The sequence below is a fragment of the Bos grunniens genome, chromosome 5 (assembly GCF_055505025.1).
Source record: "Bos grunniens cultivar Pamir isolate PY7600 chromosome 5, Bosgru_T2T1.0, whole genome shotgun sequence".
NCBI classification, from domain to species: domain Eukaryota; kingdom Metazoa; phylum Chordata; class Mammalia; order Artiodactyla; family Bovidae; genus Bos; species Bos grunniens.
Window position 1 is genome coordinate 22237673 of NC_141169.1, and position 17806 is coordinate 22255478.

Below are 17806 nucleotides of genomic sequence, written 5' to 3' on the forward strand. Positions count from 1 at the left end.
CATGCCTGTGATTGTTGCTGTCTGACTAGAAAGATTCTCCTGATGCCCTCGAATAAGCCAGTAGCCATGATGTGAACTGCCTGTGGAGAGGTCCACAGGGCAAGGAACTGTGGGTGGCTCCTAGCATCTGAGAGTGGCTCCAGCCATAGCCAGAAAGAAGCCAGAGCCCTCAGTCACACAGTCACAAGGAAATGAATTCTGTCAGTGACCAAATTGAGCTTGAAAGTGGATCTTCCTTGATTGGACATGCTTGTGAGACCCTGATATGAGGAGCCAATTAAAAAATGTCCAGACTTTCCTGCAGAAACTGTGAGATAAAAGATGTGTGATGTTTTAAGCACACTAAGTTTAAGGCAATTTGTTAAGAAGCCACAGAAAACAAATACACAAAGCTTTCTGTGTTTGTTTTTTATTAAGAGTATGTCTCTTTTTAATGGTACCTCACGCCAGTACTCTTGCCTGGAAAATCCCATGGATGGAGGAGCCTGGTAGGCTGTAGTCCACGGGGTCGCTAGGAGTCGGACACGACTAAGCGACTTCAGTTTCACTTTTCATTTTCATGCATTGGAGAAGGAAATGGTAACCCACTCCAGTGTTCTTGCCTGGAGAATCCCAGGAACAGGGGAGCCTGGTGGGCTGCCGTCTATGGGGTCGCACAGAGTCGGACACGACTGAAGCGACTTAGCAGCAGCAGTAGCAGCATGTCTCTTTTTATGTACACACCACTTGGCTCTTTTTCAGACATAATCTAATCATTTCTGTCATTAAGGAAATCAGTCCTGAATATTCACTGGAAGGACTGATGTTGAAACTGAAACTCCAGTACTTTGGTCACTGATGCAAAGAGCTGACTCATTTGAAAAGACCCTGATGCTGGGAAAGATTGAGGCTAGGAGGAGAAGGGGACAACAGAGGATGAAATAGTTGAATGGCATCACCAACTTTATGGACATGAGTTTGAGTAAGCTCCAGAAGTTGGTGATGGACAGGGAGGCCTGGTGTGTTGCAGTCTATGGGGTTGCAAAGGGTCGGACACAACTGAGCGACTGAGCTGAACTGAATTGTCTAGTCAGTCATCTGCTAAACCTGTTTGGCATATACACTGGATCATGGCATGTACACTGGATCATGGCATATACACTGGATCATGACATATACACTGGATCATGACATATACACTGGATCATGGTGTGTACACTGGATCATGGCATATACACTGGATCATGGCATGTACACTGGTTCATGGCATGTACACTGGATCATGGCATATACACTGGATCATGGCATGTTCACTGGTTCATGGCATGTACACTGGATCATGGCATGTTCACTGGTTCATGGCATATACACTGGATCATGGCATGTACACTGGTTCATGGCATGTACACTGGATCATGGCATATACACTGGATCATGACATATATACTGGATCATGCCATGTACACTGCATCATGGCATGTACACTGGATCATGGCATGTTCACTGGTTCATGGCATGTATACTGGATCATGGCATGTACACTGGATCATGGCATATACACTGGATCATGACATATACACTGGATCATGGCATGTACACTGGATCATGGCATGTTCACTGGTTCATGGCATATACACTGGATCATGGCATGTACACTGGATCATGGCATGTACACTGGATCATGGCATGTTCACTGGTTCATGGCATATACACTGGATCATGGCATGTACACTGGATCATGGCATATACACTGGATCATGGCATGTTCACTGATTCATGGCATATACACTGGATCATGGCATATACACTGGATCATGGCATGTTCACTGGTTCATGGCATATACACTGGTTCTAGATTGTTATAATTTTGGTTGTGTGGGAAGCCAGGAGTTTCTTCTTCAGAGGGGGGTTGCTTGCACAACCCCCGCGGGGTGAGCACCTGTGCTTTGAAACACCTGGTCATATGTGCATTCCAGGTAAGGATGTGAAAACTGTGAGAAGTTTACCACCTTCTCATTACTATTTAATTTTTTTATTGTGTCCTATATCTAGAACCACTGAATAAATCAAATCTGTATCAGAATTAGAAGTCACAGCTCTTGAACCTCCAGCATGTGCCTGAATATCAAATCCATTGAGTGAGTCCTAGAGCATTGAGGCAAGGTTATCTCACCTCTCCCATTCCTTACTCTGACTCTATATGTAAAGATTGTGCTCGTAAAATGTTCCAATTATTTATTTAGCTAAAGTATATTTGGTGTCACTGTTCCCTAAGTACCGGAGTAGATGCTAGGGATATAGAAATAACCAACACCAAGATTCCCTACTTCTTGGAATTTATAGTTTATGAGGCAGACTTTGAGCAAATAATTATAAATATAATGAATGCTCTGAAAGGGAGGTACAGAGTACTGTGGAAGTGTCAAAAGGACATTTTAAAAGGTGACTTCCTGTAAAGAACCAATGTGGGAAACTGAGATTTCACATTAAAATCAATAGGGATAAAACTGTGTGCTTAATTTTTTAGAGGTCGTGTCATGAAGGGTCAGGCTTCTTAAACCAGAATACCCAGGAGGCATATAGAAAGCCACAGGATAAACACAATGCATATTTCTGGGGCTTGAGTTTCACTTAAAGATTTGGGAAAACAAACATATTTTGTATTAAAACAAATATAGATATATTATGGAATAGACTGTATGCATGTTAAAGATAAAAGATGAAACTTCAAAGAAATTTCACACTTGCTGTGATTCCCTTTGAACTAGACCCGCGGACTCCCTAGGGGTGTGTATTCATTCTCTTCTGCCTTCAGGGATACTTTATTTTTAAAAAGATGTTTAGCAAGCGGTAGAAAGAGCACAGAGTCAAACATATTTGAATTTGGGGCCTGGTGCCATGGAGAAGAGCTGGGTAGTCCTCATTAAGCTAGGTAACCTCTGTGGCTCAGTTCCCTTGGAGCTAACACAGAAATAATGTCTACCTCAACATTTCTGGTGAAGATAAAATCAAGCAGCAAATGGAAAAATTTCAGGCATTGTTTGCTACAAAATAGGCACTCAATAAATGTTAGCTACTTCTTCCCAGTATCAGTGAAATAAATAGTTTCCTAACATTCTCATTTCTTAAACTCAGCACAGCTAGAATCACAGAAGGAACAACCAAAGAAAGCAGGTTTTAGAAGCCCCGTGTTATGTTCCCATCTGTTTATCCATTAGCATAATAGCTACTGTAATGAGAACTAACAAATGTGAGTGTATGTGTGGTGAATCTGAAATGCTTATAAACTGTAATTTAAGGAAACAAAACAAACAAACCTACCCATTTTCCATATGCTGGTATATTTTTACTCTCTTGCTATTTTTAACCATTTTTGTATTGATTATGAGAAAATAAAAAAAAAATGAAAGGACTGCATTCACTCCTCTTTCAAATGGAGTATAGGATGAAATCGTATCAGAGCTCCTGGTGAATTGTAAATCAGGATACAATTAAGTGTAATTATGATTATGATTATAAGGATATGCTAGTAAAGGACTCACTGATTCTCAATATTCACTTTTTCTTAAACTCACTTTTAACTGATCCTGCTCTCTCTTTCAATGCCCTGCGTGCATGCATGCTAAGCTGCTTCAGTCATGTCCAGCTCTTTGTGATTCTATGAACTGTAGCCAGCCAGGCTCCTCTGACCATGTGATTCTCCAGGCAAGAGTACTGGAGTGGATCGCCATGCCCTTTTCCGGGGGATCTTCCCAACCCAGGGCTTGCACCCGGGTCTCCTACATTGCAGATGGGTTCTTTACCATTAGCCCCACCCAGAAAGCCCAACTTCAATGACCTAAGTCCTAATAATGAGACAAACTAAAATGTTTAGGGAAATTAACTATGGATAAGAGAGGAAAGTCTGACTATAGCTTGCTATTTTTCAAATAAGAAGATAGATATCAGATTCATTTATTTTTTTTCCAAAATATTTCATATCTCAAATGGAATTGAATGTCTTCATACTGAAGCAGAATAATTAGTTTGCACTTGTTTCACGTAATGAGACAAAGGGAAAAGAAAATACATCAGGGTTGTATTGTTTCTCAAATCTCTATTTGTTACTTAAAATACATTATTGTATAATTAAAATCTATGATGTAAACTTCCGTTGTCAAGTAAAGGTCTGCTTATCAGGATTTGTGGTGAAGCAAATAAGAGAAGGTTCACTGGGAACATGGTGGGTCTGAGCCATGGCCAATGGAGAAGGTCAAGTTTAGTTCACTAAGGATTAATCACACAGGACTCATCACCTGCATCAGAGAAGGTCCAAAGAAGCGATTTCCCAGTGTAGATGAACATGAGTGTTTGCCAAGTTCTAAATGATACAAAGTGAGGCTTCAGTTCCTCATGGTCCTTGACATTGAAATAATAGAATTACGGTCTTTCCAGTGTCTAAAGAATCAGGAATTTTAGTTGCCTCAAGGCAAGACTGTAAATAACTGTCTTTGAATTATTATAAGTGGGTAGATCTCTGATGTTTCCTTGAGGTCTTTGATAGTGGCTATTCTATATTACTGCTTACTTGTAGTACTGAACTACTCTAACAGCTATATGTGGGACAGAAATCACTGTCCACTTAACCAAATGAGCAATTATAGCAAACACATTAGCTTCTGACCCCAACTTAACCAGTTGAAACAAAAACTATTGCCAGTTTTTCCCTCATTACAGTGTCGTGGCCAGCCTTCTCTGCTGAAGTTTTTCTTCTGTGGCGGCCACATAGGAAGGTGTCATCCTCATCTTACCATAAGCCACACCAACTTCAGTATTTGCAGTGGACCCTGCATTCTTGCAGCAAAGATCTGGCTCCTCCCCGATCTGGAAAGCTTCCCACCAAGGCCTCAGACCCATGGAGAAAGGCAGAGCTCTCTTTGTTGAAAGTGAAATTCCATAGCTGTTTTCTCCATCCATTCTTTGTCATGGATATGTAAAGAGCCAGGTTCTTTTACAGGACTTTTTTGGTTTCTGGAAGCTCTTAAACTCACTTGGCAACTTCAGAAATCTCAAATGTAGACTGGAAGTTACGCTGTGTTGCTTACTATGTGCTGTGCTTAGTCACTCAGTCGTGTCCGGCTGTAGCCCGCCAGGCTCCTATGTCCACGGGATTCTCCAGGCAAGAATGCTGGAGTGGGTTGCCATGCCCTCCTCCAGGGTTTCTTCCCAAAACATGGATTGAACCCAGGTCTTGTGCATTGTAGGAGGATTCTTTAAGCTACCAAGGAAGTTACATATGATTAATAACACTAAGACTCTTGGTTAACGCACCTTTCTTTTCTGAATAAAAATACTAAAGAGATCTTTTCATTATTCTGTACCTGTAAGTATTTCTTAAAGTGAAATTTATCTCCATGGGTAAAAGATAAGCATGCTCTAATTCTGAGCCTTTGGTAGACTCAGTTTAAAAATTAGTTAGGATTCTTTGATTGTAAACAGCAGAAACTGACTTTAGGTAGCCTAAGCTAAAAGGATGGAGAAGGCAGTGGCATCCCACTCCAGTACTCTTGCCTGGAAAATCCCATGGATAGAGGAGGCTGGTAGGCTGCAGTCCATGGGGTCGCTAAGAGACACGACTGAGCGACTTCACTTTCATTTTTCACTTTCATGCATTGGAGAAGGAAATGGCAACCCAGTCCAGTGTTCTTGCCTGGAGAATCCCAGGGACAGGGGAGCCTGGTGGGCTGCCGTCTATGGGGTCGCACAGAGTCGGACACGACTGAAGCAACTTAGCAGCAGCAGCAGCAGCAATCTAAAAGGAACATCAGGAATCTAACAAAAACAAAACTGAACAACAAACCATTAGAAATAATGACAGACAGGCAGCTTATTGAGTTAGAAAGTAGCTGGATATATCATCTCACCGATAGAAATCAGGGTCTGTTAGGAAGCAAGAATGAATGATTGGTTAATCATACATATTCTGCTTTTTCAGAGAGTACAGTATTCCTGACAAATTGTGTTATAGATTTTTTCCATCCTCAATCATTCCACAGAATTGGTGTTGAATAGTTATTGATATTAATAATGATTAAAATTTCTTAAGAGTAAACCTTTAAATGCAGTTTTTCACCAGAATTGGGATTTTGGATGTCTGTGGTATGTCATATAACCTCTCCTTCATGAAGTCTCTACTTTCTTTATGAGAGTAATACTACCAAGTAACAATTACTATGAAGAGAACTGAGAATTGTTGCTTTCTCACAACCATAGGAATAAGTCAATTAAAGCCAAGATTTTCATCACAGATATTTATAAGAATAGTGAATTAAATGAACACCTATCTGTGATTTTAACTTTGCTCAGTTGCTCAGTTGTGTGTGACTCTTTGTGACCCCATGGACTGTAGACCACCAGGCTTCTCTGGCCATAGAATTTTCCAGGCAAGAATAGGGTAGTGGGTTTCATTTTCTGCTTCAAGGGACCTTCCCAACACAGGGATCAAACCCACTTCTGTATCTGCTGCATTGGCAGGCAGATTCTTTACCAATGAACACCTGGGAAGCCCTGATTTTAACTCAGAGACTTGATACAAAGTTTCACCAAAACTTCTGAAGTGAATAACTGGTATCATGCATAAATCCAGAAGCTGTAACAGCATCCTTTCTCTAGGCAACATAGTTCTCTATTCTTGTAGTAACAACCCACCTTCTTCCCTGAGTGCTGGTAGTCTCCAGGCTCTGAAATTCTCCAGAATTGATTGGCATCTGCCTACATTTTTGATTACACTTGCTCTGTGTCCCACATGAAGGCTTCTCCTTTTCACTTACATTTTCTTCTCATTTAGTTTCTTCTTTAGGAAAGGGCTCTAGAGAACAGCACAACTGAAATTACGTCCAGTTAGTTTACGGTTCTCGTGTTGCTCTTATTCTGCATTGGCAGTAATAAATCTTTGAGTCTTTGTCCTCATGCAGTTTGATCTCAGAGGCATGTAGAACGTTAACTTCATTTTAAAGTGAGTTAGGACTGTATTGATTGATTTAGTTTAATTTGAACATCAATCCAACTGTCACCTTGCTGTGAAGAAACTTTTGAGAGGTATGAACCAAGAAATTGTGTCAAGAGGCAAGGATTTTACCAGATAAAACTTTAGAGAGAGACTTTTACGGGCCTGAAATTTCAGTGATGAGCCACTCATCTTACAAGGTGATTGTGTAGATTACCCGATATGATTTATTCACTTATTCAATACATTATTATTCAGGCTCCTAGTGCATGCACACTCAGTTGTATATGGCTCTTTGCAACCCTATGGACTGTTGTATTCCCCAGGCTCCTCTGCTCATGGGATTCTCCATGCAAGAATACTGGAGTGGGTTGTCATTTTCTCCTCCAGGGGATCTTCCCAACCCAGGGATCCAACTCATGTCTCCTGTGTCTTCTGCATTTGCAGGTGGGTTCTTTAGCCCTTACTCACCTGGGAAGCCCCATTCAAGCTCCTACTAAGCAGCAATCCCATGCTAGGCACTGGGAACATGGAAGTAAGTAGAACAGACAAATCTTGTCTCATGAAGCTTACATTTTATTGAGAGAAGAAACATTAAACATATAAATATAAATAGGATAATTTCAGATAAGGGATTATTTTATGAAAATAAGACAGAGTACAGGAAAGGGGTGATGATACCTAATTTAAATAGGATGGTTAAAGAACACATCTCCAAGTAGATAACATTTCGGTAGAGATGTGGACGTTGGGAAGATGTTGGTCAGGCAAAGGGCTAGGGGGACTGTTTTCTGGGCAGAAAAGAGGGCTAGTGAAAAGCTTAGGAGAAAGGGGTTGGTATATTGTAAGGTTATTTGCCTCAAGCAGGATGGGCAAGACAATTAGCAATAGGAGATAATGAGGGAGAGGTAAGCGGAGACCAGACGTTGAAGGATAATAAGAAATTTGGATTTTATTCTGATCATGATGGAAAACCACTGAAAGATTTAAGTCAGGGAAATAATAAGATTGCAATACTAAGATCATGTTTTCTGCCATTTTAGAATTGGTTGTAGAAAAGGAGAGTGGAAACTGAGAAACAAATTAGTATGCTTTTGCCCCAATATAGATTACCCAGGGAACTGAATGTAAGGCCATGAACATAGTGAGACGTGGTAGAGCTCAGGGTAAGAAATGAGAATTGGAAATAAATAGCCCCTGATATACATGTAACAAGTGCCAAGTCCAGCCAGCCAGCCATCTGTCTATAGTATTTTCTAAGTATTTATCTTCTTACCCCCATCTATATAATTATTTGTTGTTATAGATATTCAGTAAATGTGAGTGGAATCTGAATCACAAAAATTGTATGAAGTACAGATTCCACCATTTTTTTTCCATGTAATCCTTCAACCTTATAAAAACTGAAGTCAACCACATAAGGTATAAATCTTTCTAAATATTTCCAAGAGAACCTGCATTTCAACAGCAACTGAGAACTAGCTATAACTGAACTTCATTTTAAAAAGTAATTTACCTGAAGGATGGACAGGGTTAGTGGTCTCGATGTGCTGCCACTCAGTCGTGTCCAGCTCTTTGCAACCCCTTGAGCTGTAGCCCGCACTGCTTCTCTGCCCATGGAATTTTCCAGGCAAAAACACTGCAGGGTATTTTCCCGACCCAGGAATCAAACTCACATCTCTTGTGTCTCTTAAAGTGGTAGGTGGATTCTTTATCGCCGGTGCCACTTGGGTAAAGAAAGTATAGCATTAGTGGTCTAATCATTAGCTTAAATTTGTTTTTTTTTTCTGTCAGGCTTTCTTTAATTTATTTTTAGGATTAACGTTTGGAAAAGAAACTTGGAGACCTACTTAGGAAAGATGAGAGAAAACTTTTTTAAATAGTGGTCATTTACAAAAAAAAAACTATGATTGAAAAACCTAAAGACAATTTGTCATCAGCTTCACATTCTGGATGTACATATACAGAAAGAGAGAGAATGAAGAAAGTGATGATCGTGTACGGCAAACACTTGGGACTTGGAAATACCTTCTGTTTCTGAGATCGAGAACGGGAGGCTGGGAATGAGCAAGTGTGAAATGACTGAGAAGTAAGCAGAAGGTGACAACTACAAAAAGATTAATAGGGTTCTATACTGATAAGCCGGGGAGATTTTTGTAGAGAAAACATGCAGTCGCTGGAGGAATTTTATTCATCTACACAATTTCAGGCTTTTTGGATTCAGAGAATATAATGCTTGCAAATCATTTGAACCATAAGATAACATTTTAATGAGGATTACATGATTTCACTGGAAGGGAAAATGTTCTTAATCCATCCACTCAAAATTGATGGCTTTTATTTAAGACTGTCTGACACGTCCTAAAGTCTGAATATACATTCAATACTAAGCAGGCAAAGCCAGGTCCGGTTTTGACAGATTTCTTCCCGAACTGCGTTGTTTGGTGGTAGAAACCTAGATGTTTGTTGTAGTTCTCCTTCTTCACATTAGGGCAAGGAGTCTAAAGCATTGGAAGTAATGATATCAGAAATGATCTTTCACACTTTGTTCCCAGCCTGAGCCCCATGGGCAAAAACTGTTCCCATGCTGCCTGCGTGGCGTTTCCCAGGCTGCCTATCAGACTGTGAAAGCTTTTCCAGAAGAGAGAGCATAAGTGAAGAGCATTGCCCGATGAGTACACATGAAGGACGAAACTAGAGCAACATTCAGCTGCAGAAAGGAACCAAATGTGGCTGGAAGGAGCCAGTCATGACTGTGGGGGTGAATATAAAAATCACCAAGGTATACTCAGTGGCAATACATGGCAGAAATTAAGAGCTCAGGCTTTGGGATCAGATTGCCCACCCTTCCCCGGTTCTGCCTCTGAGTAGCTGTGTGACCTTGGGCCAGTAGCTTAACACCTCAGTCTCTTGAGTCCCCAACAAGGTAATGAAGATAGTAGTAGGCCCTACCTCACAAGCTACTGTGAGAGTTAAATGAGTTAGTGTGTTAAACTGATTTAAAACAGTACCAGGCAAGTAATGAGCCCTTAGTAAATATGTAGCTTTCATTTTAAAGACTCAGAAGCGCTTTAGGAATGAATTAGAAAATTATGCGAGGTAAAGTTTGAAGTGATATTCACAGTTAGTCTTTACCCTTACTCAAGGACATTCTTAGTAGGAATACACACACACACAGTCTATTCAATCATGGGGAATAAGTGAGGTGGTGTGAAGAATACACTTAAGGAGTAGCCTGTGTGCTTCAACCTAAAAATAATAACCAGAGATTAAAGAATGCAGTTATGACTCCAGAGGAAAAGTAAAAGTAGACCTTCCTTCAGGGCATGCTATTGATATTTTATGAGAATTTGATAAGGCAGAGCATTAGAGAGTGAGTGCTAAATTTGTGCAGGGTAATAAAGACTTCAGAAGGTAATAAGAATTTTGGACCCTGCACACATAAGATGCTCTAAGAGGCTTAGTAATTACTTAAATGAAAGGATGCTGCCATTTCCATAATCACAATTCAAATCTGGGAGTCAGTTATGGTCGATAACATTATTGATGCCATTCCATCTAGCTAAGAGCTTTTAACATGAAACAGCTTTACAGCAGTTTCCTGTATCATGTTCATTTCACCATCATTTCCATGAGGTGTTTTAGCCTCGTGTTTAAAATATTTTAAATACTAGAGCTTCCACATGGAAAAGTTTTGTGGTCCAAATATAACGTGAAGAATATGAATGCAAGTAACAAAGAAAATTTAATGAAAACAGAGTAGGACTTAAGATAGTGATTTTTTTTTTAATTTTTATACTTCTGGAAGATGGTCACATGCAAAATTATAATGTCTTGTGATCTTCAGGTGACTCTGGCGAATTTATGCTAAGTATATTAAGATACACTAAGACACACTAACACTAAAATACTCCTGTATACTTGAAATTGTTGTAAGTAATCCTCACCAAAATTACATGACAAGATCATTACTCTCATGCATTACTATATCAGTAATCTATGCCCAATGTTTCTTCATAGGAAATATGTAGGTAATAGGAAGATAATTCCCCAATAATTTACTGTGTTAGGGAACCCCAAGTTTGATGATTCCCTATAAGGACTCATAAGGCTCAGCCTATAGTCACACTCATGGCAAAGATTTATTATAGTGAAAGGATAGAAAGCCAAACTCAGCTAAAGGGACCAGCACACAGGGTAAAGTTCAGAGGAAATAAGACACAAGCTATTATACCAAGAGCCTTCTCCCAGCAGAGTCACAAAGAATGCAAGTGCTTAATTTCATCATTCAAAGAGCTGTAACAATGTGTGTGCAATGTTATCCACTAAGAAAGCTTGTTAGAGACTTGGTGCCTGGGATTTTCCTGGAGACTGGTCACATGGGCACCCTTTGCATAGCATGTGCCAAAATTGCAGACTTCTGAGGAAAGCAGGTGCTTAGCATGAACCCACAGTGAGCCTCACTTACCATTTAGAGAAAGTTTTATGTCATTGTAGGGAGCTCTTTGCCAGTCAAGTTGCTAGACACCAGCCCAGGAACAATTTTGCAACCAGAACTTTCTAAGGATAGCAGTCTCAGGCTCTCTTCTGCACACGTACCAAGATAAACTTTGGGACCAGTTTTTAAGAGTAAGGAGAAGGGAATTTAGCTTTCCTGACAACTCTGAACTTGACTTAACCTAATGAAACTGTCAGGAATGGTAGCACAGCTCCGCTATATAGGTCACTGCCAACTGACAAGTGTATAGACTCTGCTAACACATTTTATCACTGCCACCTAGCCATTCCTTTTCTTTCTTTCTTTCTTTTTTTTTTTTTTGCCTCTAAGGAACCATTACTCACCATGACCCATTTTAAGAAAAGAATCTGATGGAGCACTTATAAAGATCAGAATCCTATGTACCAAAAGTATGTCTATCTACTTCTACTAAAGGGCATCTTCACGAATATCAAAATAAAGAGGCAAATTTCTGTAAAAGAGATTCAGGAAGCTTAAAGAAATTGCAATCAATTCTAATTTTTTTCCAAAATCTTAAGTTCCAAAGTGGGAGACAAGAAATGTAGGGGGCATTTTTGACACTCCCCCTTCTGACACTTTTATTGTTAATTATTAATAAAAGTGCACCAATGTCAGTTCCTGAAACATCTCCCAAACTGTCTATTGCTCTCTCGATCCACTCTGTGCCTCCTGTCCAAGATGCCATTATTGATGGATGCTATCGTGGTGGAGACTCCTAACTGACCTTTGTGTACCCCACTTTGATCCTGCCCTAGCCATTTTCTATCTTATAGGCAGAGTGATCTTTTAAAAACACGACTGTCTCAGGTTTCCTTTCAATATACCCATATATTGATAACAAAAATCACCCAAACCCTTACTGGTGTCTGCATTATCGTAGCCTGACTTCATGCCTTGATGTCACCTGCTTTCTGAGTTGTAGCTATAGAGGCCTCATACCACCAAGGATCTGCTCACCAGCTATTCTTGCACCTCTTCCTTGTTTTTTAGTTGGTTTCTACTCATGTTCCTAGTCTTGACTCAGTATTACCTCCTTGAGGGTTTCTTTCCTAACTGTTACTTTCCTCCAAAGTACATTCATGAACACACACAGACATTCTTGTTTCGTATTCTTCCGCCAGAATATTCTGTGGCATCTTGCAATTCTCCTTCCCCGGAGGCACAGCGGTAAAGAATCCACCTGCCAGTACAAGAAATGTGGGTTCAATCCCTGGGTAGGGAAGATCTCCTGGAGAGGAAATGGTAACCCACTGCAGTATTCTTGCCTGAAAAATTCCATGGACAGAGGAACCTGGTAGGCTACAGTCCGTGGGGTTGCAAAGAGTTGGACACGCCTGAGCTACTGGGCATGACCTCTGGAATTCTCCTTCACAGATATATCAGAACTATAACTGATTATCTTTATAATGATATGTATGTTGTGTATATTTCTAGAATATTAGCTACCTGATGAAAGATTCATCTCATTTATCACTCTATCCCCAGTGTCTATCACTGTGCCTTACACTTACTAAATGCTAAATAAATACAGATTGAATGAATGACTCCATCAATATCTCTTTATTCCCTGTGTTTCACAGTCTTTAATATATCACTAAACATAATCAAAATGGACCTAACAAGTATAGATGGATTACTTGCTATGTGCAACCTCATGAGATTCCAAGTTTATACTCAGAATGCCATATTTTCAGTTTTGTGTTTATAACGAAAAGACTTCTCAGACATACCGAAAAGAGATGACAGAATGTAATGATCATGAAAAAAAAGGAGGAGTACCTTTTTTAGTACCTACATCCTGCTATGTGCAAAGTCTAAAATATGTGTTTTTCCACATTTCCTACTGAATGTTTAGATGAGTTTCATCTGTTTTTCTCAATGAACCACTTCTGCCACCTGAACCGGATGTCTAGGATGCACCTGTGGGTCTTTCTTATTTCCCATCTCAAAGGACATAAAAGACATAATAATTTCCTGTGATTATCAATCACGATCTCATTTCATTTGGGACTTACTCATAAATGTTGAACTATGAATGTTGCCTTTGTTTCCCTGTCTGTATCATCTTCCTGCTTATTCATTTTGAAGACCAAGGCATTTATAAATCCTCTTCCTATTATCTTGGATAGGGCTGAATTAGAAATTTTTGAGTGTTGTCTTTATACAAGTGTAATTCATAAATCAAAATATTACTAACTGCAAAGCAACAAGGTTTCATGTATTGAAATTAAAATAGTCTATTAGTGTTCTCCAGAAAAACATAACTGTATGATATTTATCTGGGGTCTTTCCGGGTGGCTCAGATGGTAAAGAATCTGCCTGCAATGTGGGAGACCCAGGTTCGATCCCTGGGCTGGGAAGATCATCTGGAGGAGGGCATGGCAACCCCCTCCAGTATTCTTGCCTGGAGAATCCCCATCCACAGAGGAGCCTGGCAGGCTACAGTCCATGGGGTCGCAAAGAGTTGGACACAACTGAGCAACTAACACACAATCACAATATATATCTATATAGATATATCTATCATATCTATATTATATAGATATCTAGGTGGGTAATACACAAATAAATAGATTTATACAGTTTATTGTAGGAAATAGGCACCACAATTATAGAGAAATCCCCACAATCTGGGGTAGGCAAGCTGAAAACCCTGGAGTTCAAGGAGTGTCCATCCAGTATGGTCAAGAAAAGACCATAATCCCAGCTCAAACACAGGCTGAGAGAGAGCAAATTCTTCCTTACTCTGCCTTTTTGCTATATTCAAGCCATCAATGGTGTCCATCCACATAGAGGAGGACAATCTTCTTTATTCATACTAACAATTAAAATGCTGATTTCATCCAGAGACGTCCTCACAAACACACCCAGAAATAATGTTTAACCAACAACCTGGGCAATTCAAGTTGAAATGTAAAACTAACCATCACAAATAGTATCTTCCTAGATGTTCTAATTGCAAAACTTCCCCATCTTTCTCTTCCTGCCAAATAAGAGGCACATAGTCTGCTCAATTAGGTAGTACAGCATGGGATATAACCCTGAAATTCTACCATATCTATTAACCAAACCATGCTTTCCAGGACTTTTCTTGTCTGATGTATATGAAATCTAACCACCGTGTTATGCTTACACAGCATTGTGAAAAATTTCTTTAGGGGCTTTAGTTTTCATTTCATCTATATGACAGTTGACACCATGGTCACTTGTTTTTCATGGTTGGAAACCTTTTGATATGTTAAGTGATATGACTGACCTCTATCCCAACTGTAAAAACACCTTATTACAAGGTGATGGGTAGAAATTATTCATTGATCACAGCAAAGAAATAGCAGGATAAAGACATCTATATTTATTCTCCTCTCTCAATTATTTAGTAATTTATTCCTACAATTGAGCCTGACAAATTACTAATACCATGAATCGCATCTTTTTCTAGTTATTACCACTGAGGAGAACAGTTGCATTGGAAATACTTCTAAATACATCTAAATATTGTATACGAAAGAACTTGTTGTTCAGTCGCTAACGTGTGAGTATGCCAGGCTCCTCTGTCCTCCACTACCCCTCAGTCAGTTAGGCAGGTCAGTTGTTCAGTCGTGTCTGACTCTTTGCGACCCCATGGACTGCAGCATGCCAGGCCTCAATGTCTATCAACAACTCCCGGAATTTACTCAAACTCATGCCCATTGAGTCAGTGATGCCATCCAACCATCTCATACTCTGTTCCCTTGTCCTCCCACCTTCAATCATGCCCAGCATCAGGGGCTTTTCCAATGAATCAGTTCTTTGCATCAGGTGGCCAAATTATTGGTATTTCAGCTTCAGTATCAGTCCTTCCAATGAATATTCAGAACTGATTTCCTTTAGAACTGACTGGTTGGATCTCCTTGCAGTCCAAGGGACTCTCAAGAGTCTTCTCCAACACCACATTTCAAAAGGATCAATTCTTCGGCACTCAGCTTTCTTTATAGTTCAACTCACATCCATACGTGACTACTGGAAAACCATAGCCTTGACTAGATGAACCTTTGTTGGCAAAGTAATGTCTCTGCTTTTTAAGATGCTGTCTAGGTGGTCACAGCTTTTCTTCCAAGGAGCAAGTGTCTTTTAATTTCATGGCTGCAGCCACCATCTGCAGTGATTTTGGAGTCCCCCCAAAATAAATTCTGTCACTGTTTCCCATCTATTTGCCATGAAGTGATGGGACCAGATGCCGTGATCTTAGTTTTCTGAATGTTGAGTTTTAAGCCAACTTTTTCACTCTCCTCTTTCATTTTCATCAAGAAGTTCTTTAGTTCCTCTTAGCTTTCTGCCATAAGGGTGATGTCATCTGTATATCTGAAGTTATTGATATTTCTCCTGGTAATCTTGATTCCAGCTTGTGCATCATCAAGCCCAACATTTCATGTGATGTACTCTGCATACAAGTTAAATAAGCAGGGTGACAATATACAGCCTTGATGTACTCCTTTTACTATTTGGAACCAGTCTGTTGTTCCATGTCCAGTTCTAACTGTTGCTTCTTGACCTGCATACAGATTTCTCAAGAGGCAGGTCGGGTGGTCTGGTATTCCCATATCTTTAAGAATTTCCACAGTTTGTTGTGATCCACACAAAGGCTTTGGCATAGTCAATAAAGCAGAGCTAGATATTTTTCTGGAACTCTCTTGCCTTTTTAATGATCCAGCGGATATTGGCAATTTGATCTCTGGTTCCTATGCCTTTTCTAAAACCAGCTTGAACATCTGGAAGTTCACAGTTCACGTGCTGTTGAAGTCTGGCTTGGAGAATTTTGAGCATTACTTTACTAATGTATGAGATGAGTGCAACTGTGTGGTAGTTTGAGCATTCTTTGGCATTGGCTTTCTTTGGGACTGGGATGAAAACTGACCTTTTCCAATCCTGTGGCCACTGCCGAGTTTTCCAAATTTGCTGTTCACAGCATCATCTTTTAGGATTTGAAATAGTTCAACTGGAATTCCATCACCTCTACTAGCTTTGTTCGTAATCATGCTTCCTTGGGCCCACTTGACTTTGCATTCCAGGATGTCTGGCTCTAGGTGAATGACCACACCATCGTGGTTATCTGGGTCACAAAGATCTTTTTTGTACAGTTCTTCTGTGTATTCTTGCCACCTCTTCTTAATATCTTCTGCTTCTGTTAGTTCCATACCATTTCTGTCCTTTATTATGCCCATTTTTGCATGAAATGTTCCCTTGGTAACGCTAATTTTCTTGAAGAAATCTCTAGTCTTTCCCAATGTATTGTTTTCCTCTATTTCTTTTTATTGATCACTGAGGAAGGCTTTCTTATCTCTCCTTGCTATTCTTTGGAACTCTGCATTCAAATGGGCATATCTTTCCTTTTCCTTTGCCTTTCACTTCCCTTCTTTTCTCAGCTATTTGTAAGGCCTTCTCAGACAACCATTTTGAGGTTTTGCATTTCTTTTTCTTGGGAATGGTCTTGATCACTATCCCTCAGACTTTGCTCAAATTCATGTTCGTTGAGTCAGTAATGTTTTCTAACCATCTGATCCTCTGCCACCTCCTTCTTCGTTTAGAGAGAGTCAAATCCTAGGCAGATTTATAAGAAGTCCCAGAGTCCCTGAGGAGAGAGGGCTCTGGGGTTGTTGAGTAGGTGATAGGGGTCTGGAATTCTCAAGGAGGAGGAAAAGACAAACTTATTTTTTTTCTCTACATTTCTTAGTCTTAGTCACATAAAACGTTTTTATTTTCTTTAAGCCTGGAACTGATGATTACACAATAAGCAACTCAGTTTAAACTCTGTGCTAGGGATTATATAACAACAATGCATCCTGCTTGAGGACAGTCTCTCCTTCCTAAAAACCTTCTGACTAATCCTGATATTTTAAAGTGTATATAAAAATAAATAAATAAAGTGTATATTATGGGAGTGAGTCTGGTAGGATCTTTCTATTGTTAAGTTCTGATACTGTTATCCTAAAATGTAAATTGTGGGAGTGGGTCTGGTAAAATTTTTACAACCTTGAGACATTCTTTTGATTTTTTGTAATAACTAGTTTAAAAAGTATATATTTCCCTTGCTAAAGACTAGCAAGTGGGGCACTCTCTGCCCCCCTTCTGATGTCTATGTCAGAAGCTTTCTCTCTCTTTTTTCACTGTAATAAAACTTCTGCCACACAAGAGCCCTGAGTGGTCAAGCCTGGTCCCTGGTCCTGAAGCTAAGATTTCTTTTTCAGAGATCACAAATCCGACATCATTCACTGTAAGCTATCACTTTTGCCTTCAGTCTTTGCCTTCAATCAGGGTATTTTTCCAATGAGTTAGCTCTTTGCATC